Source organism: Capsicum annuum, chromosome 7, assembly GCF_002878395.1.
Source record: "Capsicum annuum cultivar UCD-10X-F1 chromosome 7, UCD10Xv1.1, whole genome shotgun sequence".
NCBI lineage: Eukaryota > Viridiplantae > Streptophyta > Magnoliopsida > Solanales > Solanaceae > Capsicum > Capsicum annuum.
The window spans coordinates 70,907,053-70,920,488 of record NC_061117.1 but is presented as its reverse complement, the minus strand read 5'-3'; the positions used below and the strand labels follow the sequence as shown (position 1 = coordinate 70,920,488).

Here is a 13,436-nt window from a genome sequence, read left to right as displayed (position 1 = left end):
ATAGGTCTTTGGATACACTAAATAAGGATATAGTAAACAATGCATCCGGTGGATCATTCATTAACTCGCCATATGGGGTTGCTTCAAAAGTCTTGAATCAAGTGGTAATTTTGTGTATGGGTTGGGACATAAAGGATGTCGAGGTGGTTGTGAGGTCTCCCTCCTTATATTTTATGTACCAAGATAAAAAACATGAAGAGGAGGAGAAATATGTAAATATAGTCAAGATGATGTCATGCCTCAAACTCCTAATTGAGCATATGTTAGGAGACCCAATAGAAAGTGTAAGTGTGATAAATTAAGAGAAGTTGAACTAATAGAGAGTGTGGAGAAAGAGGTGACCGATAATAAGTTACATATGTTACCTAAAAGCTTGGATGGTTTCTATCTCACCTCTCAAGGGAAAGACAGGAGTCAAGGTCACAACAGTGAGCCAAGGTCATAACAGTGAGAGTCTAAGGATGGTACAATATGAAGGAAAGGGGGAAATAAATGGAGATACTTTGGATCGAATCTTGAGTAGTGTCAAGAGCACCGACAAAAATGGTAAATGAGATGTAAAGTGATTTTTCTATGCTCCACTAAATGGTTACATCCCACTTGACCTCCATTCAATAATTAGAGGAAAAAGTGAATAAAATATCAAGGTATCTCATGGAAAGACAAGGGTGATGAAATCCAAAATAGGGAAGAAACAAAGGCAAAAATAAAAAGGTCTAATTATGGGGAGCCAAAGCTAAGTGATATTTGGATGGGAAAGCCAAGGGTAAATGATTGTCAAATTTTCTCTATACCATCAAGTCCCATGCCTCCTCCTTTCACCAAGTGGTCCAATAAAAGGGAGAAGATGCAAAGCTTAACAAGCTCTTCAATAAATTTAGCACCCTATCTATTAATATTCCCCTTACTGAGGCTTTACAAGACATTTTAGGGTATGCTAAATTCATGAAGGATTTGGTATCTAAGAAGAAACTCGCGGAGGATGAAACAATTAAAGTAATGCGTTATTGTAGTGCCATTATGTCAAGAACATTTGTAGAAAAGAATAAGGACCCCGATTTATTTATAATTCCCTGCACCATCAGAATCTTTAAATTTACAAGGGCATTGTGCGATCTGGAGCAAGTGTAAACCTAATTCCTTATTCCATATTTCACAAGCTTGTATTAGGAAAGCCAAAGCCTACCAAAATGAAATTTCTCATGGTCGATCAGTCCATCAAAAAGCCAATTGGAGTGCTTCATGATGTGTAAGTAAAAGTTGATCGGTTCATCTTCCGGACTGACTTTTTGATCTTGGATTGTGCAATAGATGTTGAAGTTTTTATTATCCTTAGGAGACAATTCTTGGCTACTGGGAAAGCTTTGGTAGATGTGGAGTCCGGCTAGATAAAGTTTTGGTCGAATAATGAGGAGGTATCCTTCAATATTTGCAAGTCCATGAAGCAACCGATGGACTTGCAAGTCATCTCGATGATTGATGTTATTGATGGAGAAGTGGCAATTCATGTTGATGTGACCTTTTTGGATGATCCTTTGGTAGGATTTTTATGGAATTACGAAATGGATGAATTAGAAAATTATGATGAGGTGGTTGGATTTTAAACGGGTCTTGGATTTTATGCCAAGAACCCAGTGAAGTTAGACCTTGATCTAAAAAACCGTGAGAGCCCACCCTCAAAACCATCCATCCTCGAACCCCTAAAATTGAATTAAAACCTTTTCCACCCCTTATCCAATATGTGTTCTTGGGGGATAGAGATACACTACCAATCAATATTGCTAATGACCTCGAACCCTCTCAAGTGGATGCATTGAAAGTGGTGGTAAAGAAGTTCATTCAAGCAATTAGATGGATAATAGAGGATATAATAGGAATAGCCCTCGGTATTTGTTCTCACAAGATTAATCTTGGGCAAGGTCATGTTCCGAGTGTAAAACAACAAAGGCGGTTAAATCAGTCCATGCAAGGGGTTGTGAAGAAAGAAATCATAAAATGGCTTGATGTAGGAGTGATATACCCAATATCCAATAGCACTTGGGTGATTCCGGTGCAATGCGTACCTAAAAAAGGTGGCATCACAGTAGTTGAAAATAAGAAGAATGATCTTTCCCATCTGATTGGTCATCGGGTGGCGAGTTTGCATGGACTACCGAAAGATAAACTGATGGACTAAGAAAGACTATTTTCCAATGCCTTTCATGGATCAAATAATGGATAGGCTAGCCAAGCGAGTATGGTATTTTTTATTAGATGGTTATTCGAGGTACAATCAAATTTGTATCGCCCTAGAGAACCAAGAGAAGATGACTTTTACTTGCTCGTATGGGACGTTAGCATTCAAACGAATGCTCTTTGGGTTATGTAAAACCCCGACAACCTTTCAAAGTTTCATGTTTTTAATATTTGCAGATATGGTTAAAGACTCCATGGAGGTTTTCATGGGTTATTTCTCGGTGGTGGAAAACTCCTTTGAGTCGTGCCTCAAACATTTAAGCAAGGTGCTTGAACAATGTGTGGAGACGAACCTTGTGTTGAATTGGGAGAAATGTCATTTCATGTTCAAAGAAGGAATTGTCTTGGGCCACAAGATATCAGGAAAAGGTATTCAAGTCGATTAAGCCATAGTTGAGGTAATTGCCAAGCTCCCACACCCCATTTTCGTCAAGGGTGCTCAGAGCTTTCTTGGACATGTTGGGTTCTACTGAGAGTTCATCAAGGATTTTTCTAAGATAGCTCATCCAATGTGTAAGATCCTTGAGAAAGAAACCAAATTCAACTTTGATGGGGCATGCTTGAAATCTTTAGAACATCTCAAGGAATTTCTTATTTTGTCCCCTATCATTGTGGCCCCAGATTGGTCATCTCCCTTTGAGGTAATGTGTAATGCAAGTGGGATTGTATTGGTTATAATGTTAGGTCTACGCAAGGAAAATCTCTCCCATCCTATATACAATGCCAATAAGACCTTGAATGATGCTCAATCCAACTACACCGTTATCGAATAAGAATTATTCGCGCTTGTATAGGCTTTTGAAAACTTTTATGCCTACTTGTTTGGTAAGAAAGTAGTGGTGCACACGGATCATTCCCCTCAAATACCTCATGGCCAAAAATAAGGCAAAGTCGCATCTAATTATATGGATTTTTCTCCTTCAAGAATTCAAATTTGAGGTAAAAGATTGAAAGGGGTGTGAAAACTAAGTGGCCAATCATCTCTCACATCTTGAAGGTAATCATGAAAAGCAAGGAGAAATTGAAATCAATGATGCCTTTCCAAATGAATTGGTCTTGTCTATGGCGGGAAGAATCTCACCCTGGTATGCCGACTTTGCCAATAATGTAGCAAGTGGTATGCTTCTCGAGGGAATGGGATACCATCAAAAGAAACAATTCTTGTTGATGGAAAGAGATACTTTTATGATGATTTATTCCTATTTTGAGAGTATACGGATGGTGTTATTAGGTGATGTGTCATGGAGATGGAGATGAATAATACGTGGAAGTGTGCCACTTCTCACCTTATGATGGTCATCATGGAAAAATTTTCACCGCCACCAAAATCCTTCAATGTGGGTTTTATTGGCTCTCCATACATAGGGATGCCATTGAGTGGGTAAAATCATATCACCAATGTCAAATGCAATATGGTATTTCAAGAAGGCATCAAATTCCCCTCAGACCAAACCTTGAAGTAGAACTATTTGATGTGTGGGGAATTGACTTTATGGGACCATTTTCAAGCTCATATGGAAACAAATACATATTGGTAGCGGTTAACTATGAATTGGGGAGAAGTCTATGAGCCTAGGGTTACAAAACTCCACGAGTTGAAAGATTTCTGACTCAAAGCTTATGAGAGCTCCACATTGTATAAAGAGAAAATAAAGAGGTGGTATAATGCTCATATATTAAAGAGAGAATTACATTTCGGAAAGAATGTACTCCTATACAACTCCCAATTGAAACATTTTATGGGGAAGCTTCAATCTAAATGGTCGGGGCAATTTGCGATTTCTAATATTCACCCAAGTGGTGTCGTTGAATTGGAAGACCAAGAAGGAAAGAAATTTGTGGTTAATGGTCAAAGTGTGAAACAGTACAACATAAAAAATCCCATGTCATCCAAGGTGGAGTTTTTGCGTTTGAAAGATGCTAAGTGGTGAAAGAGAAATGTCATTCCGCAATGTTAAATAAGGCACTTGATGGGAGGCAACCCATTTTTGACTCACTTTTGCTTTTTTGATGTTTTGTAGGAGTTTTAACATAAGAGTTATGTCCAAAAAAATAGGGGAAAATAGAACTGGAAAGCTGGATGTTGTGCAGGGAATAAAAAACATAGCAAAATAGGGGAATTTAGTCTTAGTTACCACGATCGTGGCCCGAGGACCGCGATCACGGACCTGTTGGTGAAATTGCGGCACCAAATTGCTGAACACCTGCTATTTTAGTTAGCCTCTCTTAACCCTTTTGATTCTTAATTTTACTTCAGTGAGGGAACTTCAAACATTTAAGTTGGGGGTGTGTACGGTGAGGTTACCTGAGCTTTCTTAGTTATATGGATGAAATTTTCCCTATGATAGATTAAGTGCAATCATTCTTAAGGGAAAAATATATCATTGGGTTTTGAGCCATGAATGCAGGGGAAGTTTGAGTATCCATGGCATCAAGGCCACAAATTCAAGGGAAGTCTGAGTACTTGTGGCATTGAGAATTTAGGGATCCAAAATATGTATACCTAGGGCAAAGATTGAGAAAACTTATGTTTGCCCGTATAAAAGCCAAAGTGTGAGACTAAGGCTGGGGTTATTTCCATCTTAGCAAACTGTGCATGGTACTAATGCAAAATAAACACCTCTCCCCTCCATCCAAAACTTTTAACAAAAATCAAGGGCATAGATGTGAGCAACTTTGTAACAAAACATTTTCTCTTTGTGTGGCTCCACAAATTTATGACTTGACAATAGTGATAGACACTCTAATTTTGTCTCAAGCGGGAGGGAAAATTGAGTCAACTTGGCAAATTTTGCATACCATGTGTCGTGAGCTATTTGCACTCATCTCTTGTATACTTGTGTCGTCTAGAACTTGCCCTATTAGTCTTTCAAAGATAATTTTGATTGTAGTTGGTTGGAGATATGATCATAGTCCATCTTTGTGACTTTGGAATCCACTTTATCCTAAAAAACCTACCCATGCATAAATGTAATCCCTTGTTACTCACTTTGAGCCTTTGTACCTTTCTTTGGCAAAGTCGTGAACCATTTTTTTTTATCCCTCCTTTGAACCATACCCTCCTTCAACTTGAAATTGCAACTTGAGGTTAAAAGCCTTAGTTGGAGGTGGTATTGATTTATGGAAGTAAGTATGGGGTTGCAAAGTTGTTAGTGAAATGCCTATGTTCCTAAGCATAGAAAACAAATGGATAGAAAAAGAAAGTGTCCAAAAAAGGAAAGAATTGCATGAAAATTGCAAGAAAAAAAATAGAAGAAAATGGGTGAACAAAGTAGGCAAAAAGTAGGCATATGAAAAGAGAACTATCAAAGAAGAGTGACCCATAGTCAAAAAGGCAGATTAAATAGTGTGATATAGATGTTCAAGTAAGCGTGTAGACATGTTGTTCCCAAATGATATCCTACCCTAACCCGAACCTACATTATAAGCTCAAAAAGTCCTTTGAGATCTTCAACCATTTACTTTCTTTGTAGTGGCGATTGAAAATAGGGGCAAGCCTATGGTATGACACTTGTTGACATAGAGAATTCTTTTGTGAAGGAGAGCGTTTTTGTACTTAAACTTCTTATTGCACATTTGGTAGCTTGGTGTGTGAAATTTTCTTTCTTGTGAGGAGGCATGTGAATGAGTTGAGGTGGGTGATTTTGTCATCCTCCAAGCGATGAGGCAAAAAGAGTATCTCTTAGGTTAGGTCAAAAGTGAGTCTCATCTAGAGTATTGGTAGTTATTGCGTTATTTCTCTTCGAAGTCCTTAAATACCATAATTTATGATGAGGGGGGACGTGAAAATAACTTGGCTCATGTGCAAGGAGATACTTGTGGTAGTGACTAATCTTGATGTCGTTATAATCTTTGGGTCATAAACTTTGGGCATAAATGTGTAGTGTCTCATGATAAAAGCTAGTGTGCTTGAGGACAAGCAATGCTCTAAGTTGGGGGTATTGATGAGTGGTGAATTGACCACTCATTTGCACTCAATATTCATGTACGCTACCATGTTTTGAAGGAATAAAGGAGACATAATTGTGATTTAATGTACTAATATTCATATTTTGTAGGCACATAGTTGATGAAATGAAAAGGTGCGGATTGGAGCTAAGAAAGGGTCAAATGGAAGCAAAGAAATTCAGTTGGAGGGCTGGAGTAGACACAGCCTTAGTTACCATGGTTGTGATCTGAGGACCGCGATCACGACCAGACCGCGATCACGACCAGTCATTAAAGTCACTCAACTGTGACCGTGTGGACCTGATAGTGGTCGCAGTAGCTATGACCATGGTAAAGCTATGCGATCGCGACCTAGTGGGATTAATGAATGAGGTCATTCGGTCAAATGGGACAGATGATTCAAATTCCTATAGAAGACCCAACATTCTTTTCCCCATGGACATTATGCAATAGAGGAGATTTGAAAACCTGACATTGGTGAAACCCTAGAATTTGGGGCAAAATTCATTCCTCTTTATTTTTGTATTGGTTATTTCAAGTAATAATTGGTGAAATTGAAGAGTGGAATTGAAAATTATCTATACCTTTCTTTATTATGGATGCCATGAATGAATTTCTAGGTAGATTTCTTATCTTTCATTTCATGAATAGTTAATTTTTCAACCTTGGGATTATGTTGAACTAAAGTGTATTTGTGTGTGGATATTGATATGTTTTCGTGATTTTTAGGCATTGAGTATGGATTCCACCGTTGCTTGAGATTAATATTTGATATTTGTTGATGAAAACCCCAAATCTCCAAATGGGTTTGATGGATGAAAACCCCAAACTCTAGAAAAATTTTATCATTTTTGAAAGAGGGATGAAGGCGAACCCATGGGAACATATAGCATCTTTTATAAAGGGTTATAGGGGGACAATTCAATGGTGGACAATCAAGTATGTGGTTTACTACCTTTTACAATCTTAGAAATAAGTGTAAATGAAATGTAAGTCATGTCATGGGCATCTTCCTAGAAATAGGGATGCCCAATTGAGGTTATAGGTGACTATGAATGGCACACTTGTTAGGTTCTCGAAAGAGCCAATGGGTGAAATCTTTATGGTTTGGTTGAAAAACTAACTTCAAGGACCTTTGACCTAGCCTATTTCTCACTCAACAACTAGATATCATGTTGAACCATCTATAACCTACACACTTTATACGTTTAGGTAGACATTATCCTAAGATCATCTCTAACTTTGATTTCAATTCAAAAATGTTAGTTCAATTTGTAGTGTGACTCATGATTGGTACATTTCACTCAAAAAGTAAACCACCCACGTTACATTACATGTTATGTTTGCTTTCACTTTGGGTACCCCTTTTGTAATTAGAACACCTATTAGGTCTTGATGTTTAAATCCCACTCCTTATAGATGCGACCCCAATATAAGATGGACTATTGACAACGACCATCTTACCCCTCAAATATGGGAGTAAATTGAGCATTATCAATAGGGAAAAAGGTTTAACATGCTCCTTAAAACTTTATCCTGGATTGTGTAGCTCAACCGTCATTACATACAAAGGCACCCACAGGCTATATGGATCCAGCTCTCCACCTGCAGGTAGGGCGCCAGTACAATAACCGCATGAACTAGAAGGTATGCATATGTACTAGGGGGAACTCGAACCTCTCGACATATCAAGGTGACATGAGAACCAAATCATGTAGTAAGATATGGAGGACTCAAATCTCGCAATCATATGATTAAATATTAAAGGCAACTCTAACCTCTCAGTCATATAAACCCCCACGTTGGCAACCATGGTTTCCAGTGTAGGTCCCTCAGGATTACCACTTTCACGACTCAGCTACACATAGCTCATTAAAGCCCAATTAAAATAATTAGCTCATACATCATTATTTATTGAACCAAGATACACATTTAGGTATACATTGTTGGTATTGTCATACCAACTACACTTGAAAGGTAACATCAACATGCCACACCAATTATCTTCACTTAGGGAATTCACAACCCCCTTGCATTACAAAAAAATGGGTATAGGTGCGGGGATTTATTTGCAACGATTATTTTAACCCCTGCAAAAGTATATTAAATACAGGGGTTAAAAAAGTGCCGCTAAAAATTATATAATTTGTGTAGGTTTTAACTTCTGCTATTTATAAAAAAATACCGCTAAAAAATTATATACTTTGTGGGGTTTTTAACCTCCGCTATCTATCTCCAAAAATAATGGCACAAATTATATAATTTGTGGGGGGTTTAACCACCACTATACATCCCAAAAAATACCGCAAAATTTCCCCTTTTTTCCCCTAAAAAATATTTGTCTCTCTAATTTGTATCTCTAATATTCATAGAATAAAATATTTCTTGCAGTGGGGAGGTACGGCCGGCCATAGTATTATCCAGCTCTGGCCATTGGGAGATACGCAATGGGAGGTCTTTAGACATTTCCTTTCCCGCTCCGACCATTGTTTAAAGTGAGTTATCTTTTTTTTTTTCAATTTAAGAAATTTCCCCAATTTAAAAAATATTGGTCATTTCCTCAATAAAAACAGATCTACTAGCAATTTTATTAATTCAAACTCAATTAATAAAATTACTAGTATATCTGGTTTTATTGGGAGACTAGAAATTTGAGAGACCAGGATATATTTATTGAGAGTCGAACAGGAACTGGTTGGGGGTCTTGATTGATCTTCATTGTTGATTAACATTTGTTTCTTCCAGAATGTGTCTGTCTTATATATGTACCGCAGTTATTCTATTATGAAGGAAATGCCAATAATCTCAAGGAAGAACTTATGTGGGAAGGAAACAACGTTGTCATGCTAAGTATAGAAAAAGTTTCATTTAATCGTCTAAACTTTTGTAGTATGGTCTTTTATGTCTTCAATATGGGACTTTTAAATGACAGAAGTTCCTCTCAATGTAGGTGCCGATGAAGAAAGATTTTTAGAAGCTTCTATGGCTTATGTATCTGAGAATCCGATTTTGACAGATGAAGAGTTTGACAAGCTTAAGTTGAAACTTAAGGTGCTTGCTCATTTTTCAGTCATATTCTTATATTAGTGTTTACTGTATAAATATCTCATTGTTCTCTTATTCATTTTCTTTTTAAAATATCTCATTCTTATGACACTGTCAAAATTTTCTTTTTTGTATCTCTTAAGTTCTGGATGGATGGCAATGAAATTATGGTTAAGGGTCCACGATGTAGTCTCCGTAGTAGAAAGGTTTGTCTTATAGTTTTTCCATTTTCACTTCGAGGACACGCTATAGTATTTCCATTGTGTGTTATCATAGTATGCCTTTGATCAAATTTACTTGTTGCAGGTTTACAGTGACCTTTATGTTTATTATCTGAAGATGTTTTGCTAAATGTCCCGGCAGTTGTTGTTACGCTTGGATTGTTAGTAGAATTTCTTTTTCTCTTGGTACTTTGGCTTCAGAATCGCATTGTTTGCATAGTTTCAAAAAACAAAAAATGTTTGGTTCATTTCAAAAATTAATAGTAGCATTTAAAGTATTCACCAAAGATGTTTACTTTTGAGCTTTTAAGAAATAGGACTAAGAGAAATCTTGTATTATAGAGTGTAAAGGTTGGTTCATTCTTGTTTACATGTTTATATATCAAATAGACATTTTTTTTCATGGGAGCGGAATAACAATTTAAGGCAAAGAAAGAAAAGAAGAAATGTTGATATCCTACTTGAAAAAGAAGGATAACTAGTTCTCTCTTAAATTGTTTTTTGCCTGACCTAATGTTTGGATCAATTTTATAAATTCATTCATACAAATTTCATGCTTTTATATTAATGAAATTCACATGTCGTGTCAGTAATGGAAAGGCAAAAAGGTGGCATCGTATGTATTTATGTTCGCAGCTCACAGAGTAACAGTCCCATTTTTCTTTAATATGGTTTATTTGGTTGATGTATTATAGGTTCTTTTTCCTCAATGATTTGATTGGATTTGAGATCACGTATGTTTTGGAGGTAAACACATATCATCCCTTTCCTGGCTTTTCATTTTTTTCCCTAGTCAAAGTAAATAAGCACAGAATATTTTGCAGTAGCTTGGTTAAAAAGTTGGGATTTTCATTAGCTTTAGCAAAGTGACAAGAAGTTGGAAGATCTGAAAGCGCGTAACAATACTAATATGTTAGGTGATCCTAGACAGATTTGAAATAACGTAGGAGGATGTTTCTTAAAAAGATTAATCAAAGAAATATTTGGTAAGTTGGGAATTCAAACTAGTTACTCAAAAGGATTTTAAGTAAGAGTGGTGTTGGTAATTATTCTAATCTTTGAGAGACCTCAATAGTTGTTGTACTTTGTCCATGTTAGAGTGGTAATGTTGATTAACCTTTGTTTCTCCCATATGACTTCAATTGGTCTTCATTGTTTAGGTTTCTTGATTATATGGCTATTGCATATCTATGGTAAAGGACCATCTCGCTAGTTAGTTTTCCTTCTCTAGCTTGTGTTCTTTAGTTTTCTCTTTAGTTCGCACATTATATGATGTTTCCAGGTACACAATATATGAGACAAAATATATTCCTTAGCTTCTTCGTAGAGATTACATTGAATAAATTTGTTTAATCTTATCAATCAGGATTTATCTTATCTGAACAAAAAGGTAGGAAAGATGTTATAATTTGTGAACTTTCCTATTTCAAAATTTTGAATTCATGTTCTGTCAAGTGTTGCCACTTTCCCAAGCATCTTATGAGTTATGTTGACGTTCTTAGGTTGTATCGTTGTGATAATTTTTTCCCTTTGTGATCTGAAATTTATAGGCCAGCAACCTGAAAAACTCTTCATCTCTTGCTTGTATTTTCTTGAAAAGAAAAAAAATCATTCAGTTCAATATTTAGCTGCTATATAGTCGGGGCTGACAAAGTTACTTCTCTTTACTCTTAGATTTGGTGCATCTCTTTTGCTTAATTACTCTTGACTTGTGATACAGTAATTGGATAGGATAGAATCAAATATGCATATAATTGGCTTTAAGCATTTAAGGATGATAGAACGGATCACACTTATTCCACTAAACTATACCCACTACAATCTGATTATTGTATACAAGAGTTACTTTTGTCGAACAAGGGAATTGTGGTAATTAAGATAATCAATCAGAGAACCAGGTTCTTCTTTTTTTTAGGGGCAAAGTTAGAGAACCAGGTTCATGTGGTCAACCTTATTTTATGAAGTAACATAGAGTTTTGAGTCTTAGTTACACAAGGTAGGGGTAAGGTCCGAGTTGGATAATTCTCTTGAGTAGGGATAAAATAGTTTCTGGCTGAGAATCTTCACTACTTTGTTGGTTTCATTTAAAATAGTTTGCTAATATGTGTATGTTCATTAATATTTGTTCTCTTCTTCTATGTTAGTGATATAGAGCGCACCTTAGTTGAGAAGTTGGCTTCACTTCGGGTAACATCCAAACCTCATTCAGTCTCATCTAATGGTATATCTTCTTATTCTTTCTTTCTTTCTTGTAAAGAGTCCAAAATATTTGTTTGATAAGAGGAAGACTTTTAGTCGGATAGCCATATCACAAAACAGAAAAAAAGAATTTCACTCAGAAAACGTGTCAAAGGCTTGTCGCAAATGAATGTTATGTGAGAAACAATTATGATGACCGGGGAAAGAAGGTATTGAAAATAAGTTAACATGCTAGGTGAATTTTAGTACTAATAACTTCTGGTCTAGCAATATAATAGACCAATATAATAATTGTTAGATTAAATAAGATAATTGAACAATATAATATGCATTTGTATAAATTAAATTGATAATTATTGCAGGTATATCATGATATTTGATTGCAATTTATAGGTATATCTTGGAAGTCAAAGAACTTGAGTTTTATAAGAAGAAACTACAGAAGAAAAAGGGCAAGGTTGCAGCTGCTTAATTGGAGCTCATTAATTTTTTAGACTAATTTAAATGTTTTTCCTTTTTGCCCGTTAATCGACTTGGTTTGTGGGGATTTTTTTTTAAATCTTTCCATGAGTCAATCTTGATACCTCGGCTTTGTTTTGATGTTGGCCTTCATTACTTTCAGTTTATTCATAATTTTTTTGATATGTTAAATTTTAATGTTCAATGTGTTTTTTATATGCTTGTCAATTACAATATTTAATTACTCAAGTTGTATTAATGATATATGAATTGAAAAAATATTGGATTGTAGGTTATTCCTAAAAGAACGATTAAATTTGAGCTAAAATTAGAATCTATAATTAGTTATTGAAAATTGATGGGCCCTACTAAATTTTAAAAAAAAATTGCAGACGTTTTAACCCTCGCAATTTTTATAAAAAATTATTATAAAAAATTAAATTTAAAATAACGGGGGTCAATAACCACGACAAATTAATTATGGGGGTCATAACCGCCGCAAAATAACTACCATAAATTAATTATAGGGGTCAAAAAATGTAATACCCCGTATTTTCGTGCTAGAATTCTAACTGTCATTCCTGCGCGTCTAAGCTCTAATCCAAGTGATTATCACATGAATACAAGTTGCATGATCATCATCCTAGTCTATGTAGTAGTTTAGAGGTGCAAAATGTTTATAGCAATGACCTAGAACAAGGTTGAGCTAAGACCAATTGATCCATCCAAAGTTTGGCATTTAATTCTACAAGAGTCAACTTCAAATGTGAATATCTCTTAATATACAGGGAATTTTTCATCCCAATACCTATAAATTGTAGATAATTCAATTAGCTTTCCAATGATACCGATTTCATCAAAATCTGACACGCGAGCAAGGAGTTATGGCTTTGCGAAGTAGAGTGCGCCGCCTAACCAATCGCACATGGCTACTGGAATAGGTGTGCGATAAGCAATGAGGCGCATACTTAAATATGTGAGATAAGCAATGTGGCGCATACTTAAATGTGTGCGATAAGCAATGCAGTGCATACGTAAATTTATGCGATAAGCAATGCGGCGCATACTTGGTGTTTCAGGCAGTAAAAACACTCCATTTTGAGTTATTTTGAGGGCAATTAAGTCTTTTGGCACTCCTTACACACCCCTAAACTTAACCTTACGAATTTAATAAAATCTAAGCACATCATAACCCTATTATCAATCTAAGTTCAGCATCCAAGAGCACTAAAGAAGAAAAATAACTAGGGTTGCACAATCAACATTGAGGGTCCAATATTTTAACGAATCCGTTACCATAAAGGTATGTGGGATTTTTAACAAGAACAT

The 13,436-nt window shown here is 35.9% G+C and overlaps 1 long non-coding RNA gene across 1 annotated transcript; it reads left to right on the top strand.

Moving 5' to 3' along the window:
- Positions 1-8,515: 8,515 nt before the first annotated feature.
- Positions 8,516-12,317, top strand: LOC107877140. Its single transcript, XR_007042624.1, has 7 exons — positions 8,516-8,678; positions 9,134-9,234; positions 9,372-9,434; positions 9,535-9,610; positions 10,145-10,196; positions 11,594-11,670; positions 12,042-12,317. It is a non-coding gene; the product is annotated as an uncharacterized LOC107877140 (long non-coding RNA).
- Positions 12,318-13,436: the final 1,119 nt, after the last annotated feature.